The sequence below is a fragment of the Canis lupus genome, chromosome 34 (assembly GCF_048164855.1).
Source record: "Canis lupus baileyi chromosome 34, mCanLup2.hap1, whole genome shotgun sequence".
Classification (NCBI taxonomy): Eukaryota; Metazoa; Chordata; class Mammalia; order Carnivora; family Canidae; genus Canis; species Canis lupus.
The window spans coordinates 26,348,958-26,363,575 of record NC_132871.1 but is presented as its reverse complement, the minus strand read 5'-3'; the positions used below and the strand labels follow the sequence as shown (position 1 = coordinate 26,363,575).

The window sequence follows — 14,618 nt, the reverse complement described above, 5'->3', positions numbered from 1 at the left end:
CTCAAGAGACTGACCATTGCCCAAAGCCACTATCATTTCAGGACCGAAGGTGCAAAGGGTTAGGTGGTTTTGTTTTTAAACTGGAATACTGGTGGGGGGTGTGGCAGGGTGAGATTTCCAGCACTAGCTGGAACCAGGAAGGAGATAAAGCCAAGCCAGAAATACTGCCTAGAGCAGAGCTGGAGAACATCTGGCTGAACAGAACTGGAACATGCAATTGGTGGTTTCTCACTACCAAAAGCCAGCCAGGCACAGTGTCTAACTATGTTGATTTACATAGAGAGAGGATGAACTTAGATTAGGAAGGACATATAATAGAAAATGAAATATTGGATCCTTGATGTCCTTTTCTGCCTCCTCTCCCCTCTGGTACATTTACTCAAGTTCAGTCGTTTCACCCCCCCTTTCATGATTTACTAATGAGTTAAATAAAGATAAAATGTGTGTGTGTGTGTGTGTGTGTTGTCCAAGTAGCTCCCCAAATACCTTAGTGCTAGGGAAGTACAACTCCAGTAATTGATCTGTTTCCACCACAGCTACATTGATAAGTCACATCTAATAACTCTGCTTCATCCTTTACTTTTGTCAGAATACACTCTTATCCAAACTCTTATTCAAACCTGGCAGCTGTTACATTTACTTACCCTTTTTTTTCTTTGGGGGGAATAGGAGTGTATGAATTTTCAGCCGCTGCAATCACAACTGCTATTTACTTCACTTTGTATTATTTAACTGTATTAACGTTACTTGTGTGTTTTCTTAAATTTGCCTACTTTTCAGCCATACTTATGACATTTAAGCTGTAACTATGGCAATAAGCTAGCTACAAAGATAAGGAGAGAACATTGAAATTTGTATGCATGAAAGAGTAAAATCTGATTTGTTTTATGTTTCTTTTTCTAAGTAGTTATAGATGTCTTTAGAAGTTGGAATGTAAGTAAATAATGGCATAAAACGGCAGTTTTGCTGCTACTTTTGCTGTAAAGCTTAACTATTATCTTCTCTTTACCAATTGTATGCAGAGATACTAAACATGAAAGTCATCTCACCTTTAGAATTTGGCATTTCTGACCAGAATAAGGAGCAGGAGTGGCTTAAAAGTAAAATATATATTATATTTATATGTTATAAATAAGTACATATATAATATAAATATATATATCAGACCGAAGACCTTTTAGGTAAGTCTTCGGTCTAGCCCGTGTTTAGCTAGATTTTGACAAAGGAACATCTTTATTGAATTTCCTTGGTTTCTTAAATAAGAAAGGATTACATGAGAAGATTTAGGGTTGAAAGTCTCTTATTGTTCCTCATTTTTCTTTAACATTTTGAACATTTTCTTAAAGACAATTTCTCTGCCTTTATATGTATACTAGAAATTTGACTTGAAAAGCTTGGCTCTTTAAAAGCTTTTTAGCATTCAGGTAAATTGTTAGCAGGGCAGTGGTTTGATCACTACCTGGGAGAGATCCCTGCCTACTCAGGTATTTTCAGGATGGTACATTCTGTTGAAATGCCAAAAACTGAGGCCAGCTGCTGAATTTTGTTTCTAAATAGCTAACATACTGCAGAGGCATTTTCTAAGGAAGAACTCAGGGTGCTCTAGGCAGAAAAGATTTCCACTGCTTCATGATTCAGTTCAGGAGAATCCCTTTGCTCCTTTGCTTGAGTTGATTAGTTGATCTGATTAGTTGGTTGGTCTGTCAGTCATTCAGTTAATTTTTGTATGAGGGTTAGTAGGCTGTTTGAAAGAGAAAAGCCAAAGCTTTTTGAGTTTGGTGCTCAAAGAGATGACTTCCCAAAGCATAAGGAACAACATCCACTCTACAAAACACTTCTGTGTTTTCTGGCTTGTTGGGAATGAGTCTTTAAGGAGAAGCTTCCCCTGAAGAAATACAGTTGTTTTGAAGCATTTATGCTTTATTGTTATCTCACTTTATTGTTCCCCCTCTCTTCATTGTTTTGTGTTTTTTAGTTTACCAGCATTTCATATCTGCTCCCTAAAAACATAAAATGCACGTCCTTTTGTCTTTTGTGAAGAGAGCTTATCATTTTCTGTGTTGGCTTTGTCTCTTCCTTAGCCTTACATTTCTTATAACCTTGCATTTGTGGGACTTTTTATGTATGTTCTGCTAAAAAGGAGGAAGAAATGTTATCTTAGTGTTCCAGTTTTGCATCATTCACATCTTCATACTTCTTAAAAACATAGATATTTGTACCATCTCTTACGTTCTACCAAAATTTGAGGTAGCTTTTGAAAACACATAGAATAAAATAGAAGATAAACACCATAATCATGAAAATATATAATAGAATTATAGGTAAAGGCCTGAGGAAAATGAGAATGCAAATATATGCACATGTAATTATAATTCTTCATGATGGAAAATATTATATAGAGTAGCTTTTAAAGAAAAGAAAAAAGGAAAGAAAAAACCTTGGGCTCACATCTCTTTTACAAAAAAGCAAAAAAGCACACCAATTCACTCAACAAAACAAAACAAAACAAAACAAAAACAACACCATACATAGTGTGTGTTACCCACCAGAAAGAAGTTATTGAAGCCATAAATTGAGTTCTTTTGTTAGAGTGTTCATTGGTTGTTACTTAAATCCTCCAGCCACATCCTGTAAAGTGAATTGTGCCACAAGTCACAACTTCACAGTTTTTCTGTTCCAGGAAAAAAAAATTACTAGAGACTAAGCAGTTTCCAGTTTTAGTACTTATGTGTAAAATGAGAGGAGGGGAGCAGCATGACATCAGCCTGAGAATCCTTCCCTCTTCACCTCCAGCCCTGTCCCCCCTTCCCTGCAGATGAAGAGAAGGAGCCTCCTTCTGAACCTGAGTGCACTGTCTCTTCCCACAGGCCAAAGAACAGGCTCACTTGCACTTGAGAGAAACAGTCACAAGAGCAGATTTTAATGTATATTAAGTAACTGATTGCAAATTACTACGCCTAAGAAAGTAAAGAAGGCAAAAGGAAAAAAAAAAAAAAAAAAAAGCAGCAGCAGCCAAAAGATCAGAGTCTTTCCTAAAGCAACGAGTTAGCAAAGGACACAGGAGAATGAAAGTAAGGGGAATTTTCTGGTTGACCTAGAAGGTATTTAAGGGGTAAAGAAACTTGGTTGGGTCTTTTACAGTAAGTAAAGAGAAGGAGAGAAAATAGTAATGACTTCATATAGTTGAAATAGTTGATGTTTGATAATAAATATGAAAGGAATGAAAAAGATTGTGGTAAAATAGGAGTTTTAAACTGATACGATTATTTAACTTCACAGTGCTACATCCATTTACTGTGGAATATGTACTGAAGTGCCACAATTTTCACATACTGTCCATTTAAATCATTATGGTTTGGTATGTCCTGACAGTAGTAGTTCATGTATACTACAAAATTTAAGACTTTAAGGGTTAGGTTTTGCATTTTGTTTATATATTTAAATTTTGTTCCTAAAATGAATGAACACAACTTTCTTCCACTGTGTTGGGTTTAAAAAATATATAAAAAACACGTAAATAAGGAAGATAAAAGATAAATGAGAGACTAGTCCTGAGTCAATTTATCTTTCTTTTTTCCTCCAGCTGGAGTAAGTAATTTACAACACAAAAAAGCATCAGCATATCATGAGATAAGACGCAAACTTAAATGGGAACACTTTATGCCTCAGTAGAAATGTACTGGATTTATAAAAGAGATAGAATAGGAAGCTGTGTTATACATGTTCATAAATAGGATATTAGATTAGCAATCATGTATAAAGGACCATCATCTTATTGAGGATTTGGGGTGTTATGATTTATTGTGGCTTATAAATTGCACAAATGATAATTTCATCACACATTCATTCCTTCCTGTTTCTCTTCTAAATAACAGGAGGATGTGACTTTCTGTGAAAACTGGCCAAGTTTTTCCTCCCTCATTATTTCAGGCCTTTTGAGCAACATAGTCATGATAGTCTCCTTACCACAGCTGTAGCACCGTAGCTTTCCGATCGCCACTGTAAAGGTTCTCTTCACTTTTTAATGTTTTATTACTAAAGGCCTTCTCTTATATTTTACAAAAATTAAGTCCAAAAGAACTTGGAGTAAAGGTAAAAATTTCCTTCATTCCCACATCTTTCCACACCATGGCCATTGCTACACACACACCTGTACACACACACCCACACACACATATACGCACCTTTGAGCTTGTTTTGTTAATTCAGTGAGAACATATTATGCATTATCCTATGCTTAAGTTTTTTTCCTTAAAAGCATTATAAAACACGTTTTTATTAATATGTAAAGATCTGCCTCTTTTTTAATGGCTCAGTAGAAGAAAATTTACTGATAATAATATTGATAATAAGCAGTCCCTTATTGGTAAATATTTTTATTCTTTCCAATTTTTTCCTTTGACAAACAATGGTAAAAGTTTTCTCTGCACATGAGTGTCTTTGTCGATAACATTTTTTTTTAAAGTGGAACTGCCTGGTCAAGAGTATAGACAGGGGCTTTTTTTGGCAAATATTCTCAAGTTGCCCACCAGAAATGCTTAACAATATGTGGGAGGGGGTGAGACTTTTCCTCTGCCTTCTTACATTAAGTGACTGGTTGGGGTGGGGACAGTGAATTTAACTGACAAGAGTTAAATTAATAAGAGAATAATCACAAAGTATTCATCTACACAGAGGAAGTCACAAAAGTAGTTTACCTAAATGGATAAAGTTAGGAGTTATTTACCTAAATGGAGTAGAGGAAGTAGGCAGAAACGTCTTCTGTGGGGAAAAACAAATGGGTTTCTAGGGGAACAAATGGATATAAGAAATTTTGTTTTAATGTTTATTAATGCAGGTGCAAGTGGTCCTCCTGTTTTTTTCCTTCATGCCATAAATCTCCCCCAGAGGGTATCTGTGGCAGCCTCACCCCCAGAAATTTCTGCTTTTAGTGAAATAAGGGATGTTCCAAGAAGGCTTCTTTCTACATCTGTTGAATCTCAAATGTCTTTAGTTTAAAATAACCTGCATGCCAACTGTCAGAGTCCGAGTGGGTCCCTGCAAATACATATTCCTACCTATACCAGCTGCTATGTTTGTCTATGCTTACGATGTTGCCAGGGGATAGGAGTGTACATTTTCATGAATATATAAAATTTGAATGAGTTATTAGACTTCTAAAAGGCCATTTATTTCCAGTTGCCCTGTATCATAAGCTTTATGGACAGATTAAACAGTAAAATCACTTAATGAAATAATTCTTAAATATTCATTAAATCAAACGTCACGTGAAGACCAGCATGCCACCAACCATCCTTAAATTTGGTTAGTTCTTACAGAAGTTGGAGGTCAACCTGCTCTTGGGATTTGATAAGATTGGCATGTTTCTTGTCCTTCTTTACTTTTCATATCTGGCTCAAAATGATCACATACATTTTTCTGTTGGCAAAAGTGCAACAACCACTAGCAGAACAAGCAAAATACAAACTTTTTATCACCATTGGAGGTAATTCAAGTATGAGCATCTTGTTCCAGAGGCTCCCAACTTCACTGTACATTCAGACAGCCAGCAGGGCTGTTCAGGTTTGAGGCTCAAACCAGGCATCCACGGTGTTTGAAGGCCCCCTGATGATCCCAACACTGCAGTCTGAGAAGACTGCCTTACTCATTAGTAAATTAATTTAATTACAGGTAATTAAAAAGAAGAATTAAAAGTTTATCCTGCCAGTCCTGTACAGATTATATTTTAGGATAACCAAATAACCCTGGCCATGAATAGCTACTGAAAGATATCTAAAATATACCAAAGGAATTCCTGCTGATAAATGTAGAAAGAACAATAAAATTTGAAAAATCACCGATTTGCATCCTCTAATGAAATAACTGATTCAAGCAAAGATTGTCAGTGTATGCAAAAAAAAAAAAAAAAAAAAAACCCTCTGTATTTTCGATCCTGGCTGCACATTAGAATCACCTTGGGAGTTTTTAAACTCCTTCAGACCACAGTTTAGGCAGATTAAATTGGAATCTCTGGGCGTGGGACTCCGTCAGCAATAGTTTCTAAATTCACACCCACCTCGCTACCCCAGGCGATTGCCGTGTTCATCCAACATTGGGAACCATTGCATTAGGAGAGAGGTTGATGATGAACTTGAAAATACGGAATGATCAGGCTGTCACTGCTTGAATTGACTGACTGATTTTAAAAGTTGTAAAAGTCCTAATACATCATGATGTAAAAACTACACCGCGCCATCCGTATAGTATTCTAACCACAAAAGTTTGACCTGAAAGCTTCTAGCTCTAACTTTCTGCTTGAAAGACATACAAAGGTTAGAGGATATATAAATGCCACCATGAGAAACCCCCACACTCATTCAGAATGTGGAGCATTCAGAGTTTATTGCTGTGGTTCCCCCAGAGACCCAAGAACATGAAAATGAGGGTATGGGAGCCCCTTTTTAACGTACTAAATAGCAATCATGGTCCCAGCACCATCAGTAAATCTTATTTCAGCCTGACTAGCACAAGCCAACTAAAGAAAAATTTTTCAGATGTCAGGAAAATTTGACTATGAACTCATTATATGGTATGATGGAATAAATGTAGTTTTTTGAAATCCTTGTTTTACAGAACCACATATGGAAGTATTTACAGTCAAAATGATCTGATATGAAGGGTCTGTTTTATAATTCTAGAACAGAAGAAAGGAAAAAGATAAAATGGAACATAAAAAGTATGGCATAATGTTGTAACTATTAAATTGGGAAGGTGGTTAATTATACTACTCTTTCTTTTTTTTAAAGATTGACTTATTTATTTATTTTAGAGAGAGGGAAAGAGTCCCAAGCAGACTCCATGCTGAGCATGGAGCCTGACGTGGACTCAATCCCACCACTCTGAGATCATGAACCTGAGCCAAAATCAAGAGTCGGGCACCCCTTCTCTCCCTACTTTTATGTTTGAAAACTTTAATTTTAAAACACTTAAATATAAATTCTCTAGACAAAGGGGTCAGCATATTGGGTAAAATAGTACATCAGAGTGACACATGTTAAAGCCAAACTGCCAGTGTGAGCCATGACACATGACAGTTTCCCAGCCAGTAGATGTTATTTCATGCATATTTACATATGGGCAGGATTTTGTTAAATGATTCTTGATTGAAGCTGAATTACCTATAAATGTGCTAGCCTTTCTGCTAGTTTAGAACTATACATTTATTGCTGTGTTTGTGCAAGTTCTAGGTAGTTTCACTGTACACATCTTAGCTGCAGACACTTTCACAGCATAACTAATTCACCATAAGGCAGCTGTGCTATAAAAGATAAAAAATCATGAAAAATAAAAGGGGGACATTCATTCAAAGGACTTAATGAAATAAGAAAAATGAGTAGCAAAATGTAGAAGGCTAATGCAAAATATTTGAATACATTCAAAATGTGTAATGTAGAATCACAGCAATACTGTTTTTATTTTGTGGATTGTACCTAAGCATTTGTCTTCAAAGTCTTTTGTTTTTTTTTTCTTTTGTTTTTTTCAGTCTTTTGTTGATAGCATTATTAACTTTTGCTTGTTGATGTGTCTCCTCATTTGACATCACACTTTCTCTTTTTTCTTTGTTAGGAGAAACATCAGATTTCAAATATTAGGATGCATCTTTGAAACTGAAATTTTGTGTTGTGCTGTGATAAGCCTTCTACACAGTTGTTTGTTCTTGGCATATTGTCATATATCCATTGATAGATGTTCCAAAGTTCTTTGGGAAATGTGTGTTCAAAACTCTGCATCACTATATAGACCTTTATGAGGGCTAAGCTTTATGTAATATAAGAATAGAAGTACTGCATCACTGAAGAAAAGAAACCAAACTCAACCAGTTTGTTGTTTGGGTTTTTGGGGTTTTTTTAATCTTTTATGACAAGATCGCTTTATCGCCAATTAGTTTCTAAATATTCCTACACCATTTACACATACTATATGGGGATGTATATAATACATTCCCCAAAGACTTAAATACAGTGAATTAGGACTTTTTTTTTTCTAGAGAGAGAGAGAGAGAGAGAGCATGCTCATGGGGTAAGGGGTAGAGGGAGAGGCAGAGAGAGAGAATCTTAAGCAGGCTCTATAATCAGCACAGAGCCCGACACGGGGGCTCAATCTCATAAATCTGAGATCATGACCTGAGCTGAAATCTAGCTTAACCAGCTAAGCCACCCAAGGAGTTAGGACTTTGTATTAAAATCATATATCCAGTTTCAGACCCTAACATTTTATGTTTCATATAAACATGTTAAATAAATATTTACGTGTTCTCATACTTTTAGTGATATGTGAACAATTATTCTATTAACTACCTAACATAAAATAGAACTTTTTATAATAAATTTATTTTTTATTGGTGTTCAATTTACCAACATACAGAATAACACCCAGTGCTCATCCTGTCAAGTGCCCCCCTCAGTGCCCGTCACCCATTCACCCCCACCCCCCGCCCTCCTCCCCTTCCACCACCCCTAGTTCGTTTCCCAGAGTTAGGAGTCTTTATGTTCTGTCTCCCTTTCTGATATTTCCTACACATTTCTTTTCCCTTCCCTTATATTCCCTTTCAAAAATAGAAATTATCTATTTTAGTTTAAAAGCTCCTCTTTTTCCATTACCACCTCCTCAACATACAGAGCCACACTTCCTCAGTTTACAGTTGTTGCTTTGGGAAATGTCAGAAAGACTACCATCTCTAACCCCATATTTCATTCTTATGCCAAAGTTACCCTGCATTTCACTCTATCTTGATAATCTACCAAAAAAGATAACCCAATAGAAGATTATAGGAAAACCTGGTTTCAGAAGACCTATCTATTCCTTTTGATAGGAATATCATCCTACACCTACATATTTTTATGTGTTTTTGTTTTTGTTTTTGTTTTAAGTTTTCTTGGGATGCCTGGGTGGCTCCATCCGTTAAGCATCTGCCTTCAGCTTAGGTTATGATCCCAGGGAACTGGGATCCAGTCAGGCTGCCTTCTTGGCTGGGAGTCTGCTTGTCCTTCTCCCTCTGCCCCGTGCCTCTCCCTACTCCTTGCTCATGCTTTCTCTCAGATAAATAAATAAAACCTTTGGGGAAAAAAAAGGGTTTTGGTTGTTTCGTTTTGAGGGTTTTTGTTTCATTTTAACAGAGGGGATCTATCTTATATCTCCTACTATCAAATATACCCATTTCTATATTTGGTAACATTTTTTTCCCTAAAAGGAATAAAGTGTATCTTTGAAAAAATAGTTGAATGATTTTTGAGCACTAGTTTTTTTTTTTTAATATCACAGCAAGTCCTTTATTCTTTTTTCAGCTTTCTCTGTAAGAAGCAAGAGACCCATGGCCTTTTATGGGTGTTGGAAACTTGACATGTGTGATCCATTTCTTTTCATTTTTATAGTTCTAAACTCCTTGTTTTTCTAGTTTTCCTCTTACAGATATAAATTCTGTATGGTAAGTAGGACACCTGTATTTTAATTCATGCCTAGACTAAAAATACTTGATAAATACCCATTTTAATATGACTATTTGCAGAAAGACCTTTTTTTCCTAACAATTATTTTTAATCATTTTGTATTCCTGAACAGAATTCAGGAATTTTAAATATTTATGAACAAGAAATCTCTCTGGCGACATATAAAACTATAAAATAGTTTTTAGATTTGCATTAGAGAAATTAAATAAAGTGCTTTATACCAGCTTATACAGAAACTAAGTTTCCTGAAACCACAAAATTGAATCCAGGAAGATGAGCTTTTGTGGTAGATTTCAAGGCAGCCTAATTGATGTTTAGAGCAAAGTTTAAAATGAACTAGAAGATACTTCATTAATGGTTTCCATTTTCCAAGACTTTTCGCTCATCATTTTCTAGATGAGTAAAATTTTTAGAGCTACTGTCTTAATATTTAAAAGATAGCATAAGACCCAAGAATCTAGATATACTCAAAGAGAACCAGACTAGAAATAGTTTCAGTAAACAAGATCGTCTGCCCGTTATCTCAAGTTTTTATTTCCATTAATACCCAGCTTAGAAGGATATCATATGTATACAGTAATCTGGATTTGAGTAAATACTCCAGGTATCTGTAATATTCTTAAGATATCAGTCAATGTCCAGCCGTGTCTTCTGTGGATCAAAGAATGTTTTTATGATTCCTGTTTCTGTCACCCTATTCACATTTCCGCTCTGCAACAGTATTTCCAGATTATCTTATTTCCTCTGATAATAGGGTTACCTGCTGTAGAAGTGAATCATGTACATTGAAGAAGTTACTGAAGAGATGAAGTCTTTTCAAGGCCATCATCCGTATCCTCTTCCAGAATTTGGTCTAGAGCTTTTCTTCTTAGCCATATAAGGCACTGGAATATATCTGTAGCTTTGTGAAATGTAGATTCCTTCCTGAACCTGCAGCCCTACAGGAAGCCAGAGTACCATAAGCCATTCAGGAAGTTGAGTCCCCATAAGATAAAATGTTCTACTCATATTTTCATGAAGTGATGCCACTCAGAGTATGAAAGCCTAACCTTGACTCACAGGCCAGAGTTGGAAGAAAAGTGAGATACTCCGTTCCCTTAACTGTCAAAGACAGCATCATCTGCCGTAACACTGCATTCTGTTACCGTCCCAGGAGTCCTGCCAAAATTCACATTGCACTATCTTTTATGTAAGGGCAAACCTTAAAACACCATAGCAACTCAAACAAGCACAAACAAGGAGACTCTAGCAAAAAATTATAGTATGCTGGACTGTGAAAGACTAGCTACAGAGTTGTATATACCAAAAATCTCCTTACTGATCTCTAAGTTCCTGTTTCCATGGTGATTTTACACATAGTACAGACCTCCATTTCATATACCATAAACAGTTAGACACAGATTAACAAAGCAGAGGAATTTCAGTAATTTCAAGTTCTTTGGAAAGACCTTAGCCTTTTTCCTGAGCATATTTTTATGCACACTTGGTGTGTATTTGGGAGGTATATCATAATACACTTTGTACTTTATCTTTCACTGTGAGCTTAATGGTGGATAATAATGAGATTTACATAACCCTACAGCATAATTGTCCCTTACTCACTAGTATTTTCTTAGCTACAGTCTTCTACTTTTTCTAATTATTTTCCTTGTTTAGGTGATATTGGGGCACTCAGATGAAATGTAACAGGCAAGAAGGACCATGTTTCCAATAATCTCCCATTCATAAACACAAATGGAGATTATTTCATTCTACCTTGAAGTTTGTCCAAGTTCCATATTTTTAGACATGCATTTTCATGGAAGATGCTAATTTGATGTTTGAAAATACTCCATAAGATATTTCTGATGTCCCACAAAACATGTTTGTGGAAAAAGTAACATGTTCTTCAGCACACAGATGAAAGAAGTAGCATTAACATTCTGTTTGCCATTTTGTTCATCAAAATGTCTCAATTTCATGTTCTCATTGCATTAAATCACAACATGCCAAATATTTAATTCTAGTTTATAGCAGTGATTGTGAAGTGATCCCATCCTGTAAGGCTCTGTGGTTTCTCTGGTAAATGTGACTAGTGTCTTCTTTCATTCCTCATAGCACATTTTTGAAAGACAATCATTTTAAAGTAAGACTGCATAAATAACAATAGGTGATCATCTCAAACCTTAATCCTACTACAATAAGAATGCCTTCTACAGTAATTAGGAATTGGGTCTTACCATAGGTAGAGACTATCTGTGTATAATTTATGTGTGTGCATGTAATTTGGGAATTACAAGTTTTCAAGGCAACAGTAAATAATAGTAAAACAATTTGAAAATAATTTAACTTTCTTTCAATGATTGAGAAGAAATGTTGGTATCTTTTTGTCTTTGCAGATATACATTACCATTGGGCTTCATTATAGAGTAGAAAAATGACTGAAGACCTCCTTGATAGTTAAGAAGTGGTTGCTTTATAGTTTGTATTAGATTAATCTCACTTATCAACTTTTTAAAACTCAAACTTTCATATTTACTTAAAGATAGGGGCACCTGGGTAGCTTGGTTGGTGGAGTGGCAGCTCATGATCTTGGGGTTGTGGGTTTTAGCCCCATGTTGGGTGTAAAGATTACTTAAATTCTTTTTAAATCTTTAAAAAAATAAACTTTGATCCTGCTATCTATGCTCAGTTATTTAAATCTACAAATTGGATTTGGAGGACATAGGAATGTAGTATTTTAGTCTTCACATCACTATCTTACTCTCTTTTTCTGCATACTATGTTTTTGAAGCTTTGTGTTTAAGAGTATAAGAAACAGTGGTGCCCGGCTTGGTTAAGGAGGATCCAGCTCTTGATTTTGGCTCAGGTCATGATCTCAGGGTCATAGGATCAAGCCCCACATAGGGCTGTGCAATCAGCAGGAAGTCTGCTTGAGATTCTCTCCCTCTCCCTCCATCTTTCCTCTTACTCTCTCTCAAATAAATAAATAAATCTTTAAAGGTATAGGAAACAAGTACTAACATTTAGAGAGGATTTATGGTTGTATTATTTTCAGGGTAATTTTTAAAATTTTGTTTGGGTTTTTTGTTTTGTTTTGTTTTGAGATACTAAGTCTGTTTTTATTATTAGGATGACCAGTATGGAATCCTGTATCTCACAGTTTGTGCTTGCTCTGTTTAAGATTATTTATTTTAAATAGCTTCTCTTAAAGAAGAGTTTAAATAAGCACAACTGTCACATGATTTGTGAGAAAATATCCTACTGGATGAGGAGACACAATTGCTGAGGTTACAGATTTTTAGGGTGCCTCTTTCTATTTAAATACTAGCTCCTAATAGTTTAAAACAAACAAACAAAAAAAGGCGTACATGGAACTCTAATGGGTTTCAGTTTCCATGGTGATAAGTTTTCAGCTCCTGACACTGCATGCCACCTAGTGTTTCCAAGGCAAAAGCTTTGATGTATTGGTGTCCCACGTTTTATCTTGTACTAAAGCTGAAGCTGAGAACTATCTGAACCTCCTTTTCTTTTAAAAAATGCTACATTTTCCATGTATGAGAAGTCGTGGAGCTACCACGGGGGTGCTGCCGTATCTACAGAAAGTTGTCGTTTCCCATTTGATGTTTGAGAGCTCCATTTTGGATGAAGCCATGGTGGACTGCGGCACAGCCTGCTCTCTGCCGTCCTCGGTGTCACTATTCGCAAGCACACCAATTCCTTGCACAACTCTTCTAGCCTAGCTAACTACGTATTTTAGTTAGTCCTTGATAAAATTCCATCCCGAAGTGCTATGTAAGAATGTATAGAACCCTAGAAACTCCTACCAGAAGACTTACAGATGAAGCAGATCACTCTCCAGGATTATCAGCCTGCCAGAGCCTCAGATCACGTTTCCATGTGTACCCGGGAAACCATAGACAATCTGTAATCTGTATTGAAATTCCAAACTTAAGAATTCAGAACTGCCTCAGAACTCCACCACCTAGAAGTGTACTGTCAAATAATAAATCAGGAGACAGATCGTTAAAAATCTATATTAAGAATGTCAGCGAATCTTTCTGGAGGCTAGGAAACAAAACCTTGGATTGAATTTGGCATCAAGCTAAAAATTTAGAATGCAGTTGGGCTCCCAGCTCTCCTATAAACTTTATATTCACTTTCCAAACTAGCTTGATCAGCAATGCTTACAAGTTTTACTTTGCTTTACATAGATAAACTTTACTGAGTATAATAAAGCCATAGCACAATGCCAGGCGTGAATCAGCACTCAATAAAGAAGCTGCTCTTCTTACTGCGAATTTGTTTGTTAGATATTACTGGTCACCGACTGCACACAGTCTACATGTCCTGGGCACTTAGGAGATACCAGTAAGCAGACCAGACCAAACTCCCTGCTCGCCCTGTTCCTACACTCTAATGGAGAGAGAGTTCAAGTGTAGGATAGAAGGGACACACTTTACCTCCCTTGGGAAACTTTTCCTAAGCTCCTTTCCCCCAGGTGCTCCCTGTGTCCCACACACACACGCGTATCTTTTCACATAGCTGCTTTCTTAGGGCCATAATAGTTAAAGGAAGAAAGTTAGAAAGGAAAGACAAATGAGAACACTGAAATCCTTAGGATTGTACCTTGGACCAGAATGTGATAGACTTCATGTAAATCTTTAAAGAGAGAGTGAAGCAGTGTTCTTGAAAATGTTTGTTAGCAATCTGAGGGTTAAATTTGAGGAAAGAGACTTCTGAAGATAATCAGAACGTGGGCAAATATATTTTGAAAGTACTAGAGAAAAGAGGTCACGTTTGAATGGAAATGGGGAGACGCAGTATGATTTACACCACTTCAATTTACAGCATACAAAATGGAAGTAGGAATAGAGAAGGAGAGAAATAGTTTTAAGATCAAGATGACAAAATGATACTGTTGAAAGTAAGAGATAATGGGAGAGATGGATTTGGCTAGAGGAAACGAGGATAAGGTTTAGATTTGTCTATATTGATTCAGAAAAAAACTAAAAATAAGGAAAGGAAATGGATAAAAAATTAAAGTTTCCATCATTTGTAATTCTGTAGACAATGTACAGAGTTCCATTGATTTTATATAACATGAAGTATAACATAAAAACCTAGCTCTGCCTTCAGAGGTTTCATTACCAA

The 14,618-nt window shown here is 36.1% G+C and overlaps 1 protein-coding gene and 1 long non-coding RNA gene across 21 annotated transcripts in view; one reads left to right on the top strand and one right to left on the bottom strand.

The window, feature by feature from the left end:
• Positions 1-13,449, bottom strand: part of LOC140624329 (uncharacterized) — a 46,034-nt gene extending 32,585 nt beyond the window's left edge. For all 4 annotated transcript variants that reach the window (XR_012023822.1, XR_012023820.1, XR_012023821.1 and 1 more), the window contains exons 1-2: positions 13,304-13,449; positions 10,246-10,423 (exon numbers count right to left, since the gene is read on the bottom strand). This is a non-coding gene — a long non-coding RNA (uncharacterized lncRNA). The remainder of the gene's footprint in view (positions 1-10,245; positions 10,424-13,303) is intronic.
• The window catches only part of PKP4 (plakophilin 4), a 232,869-nt gene that overhangs the window by 158,695 nt on the left and 59,556 nt on the right, over positions 1-14,618 (top strand). The window lies entirely within an intron of this gene.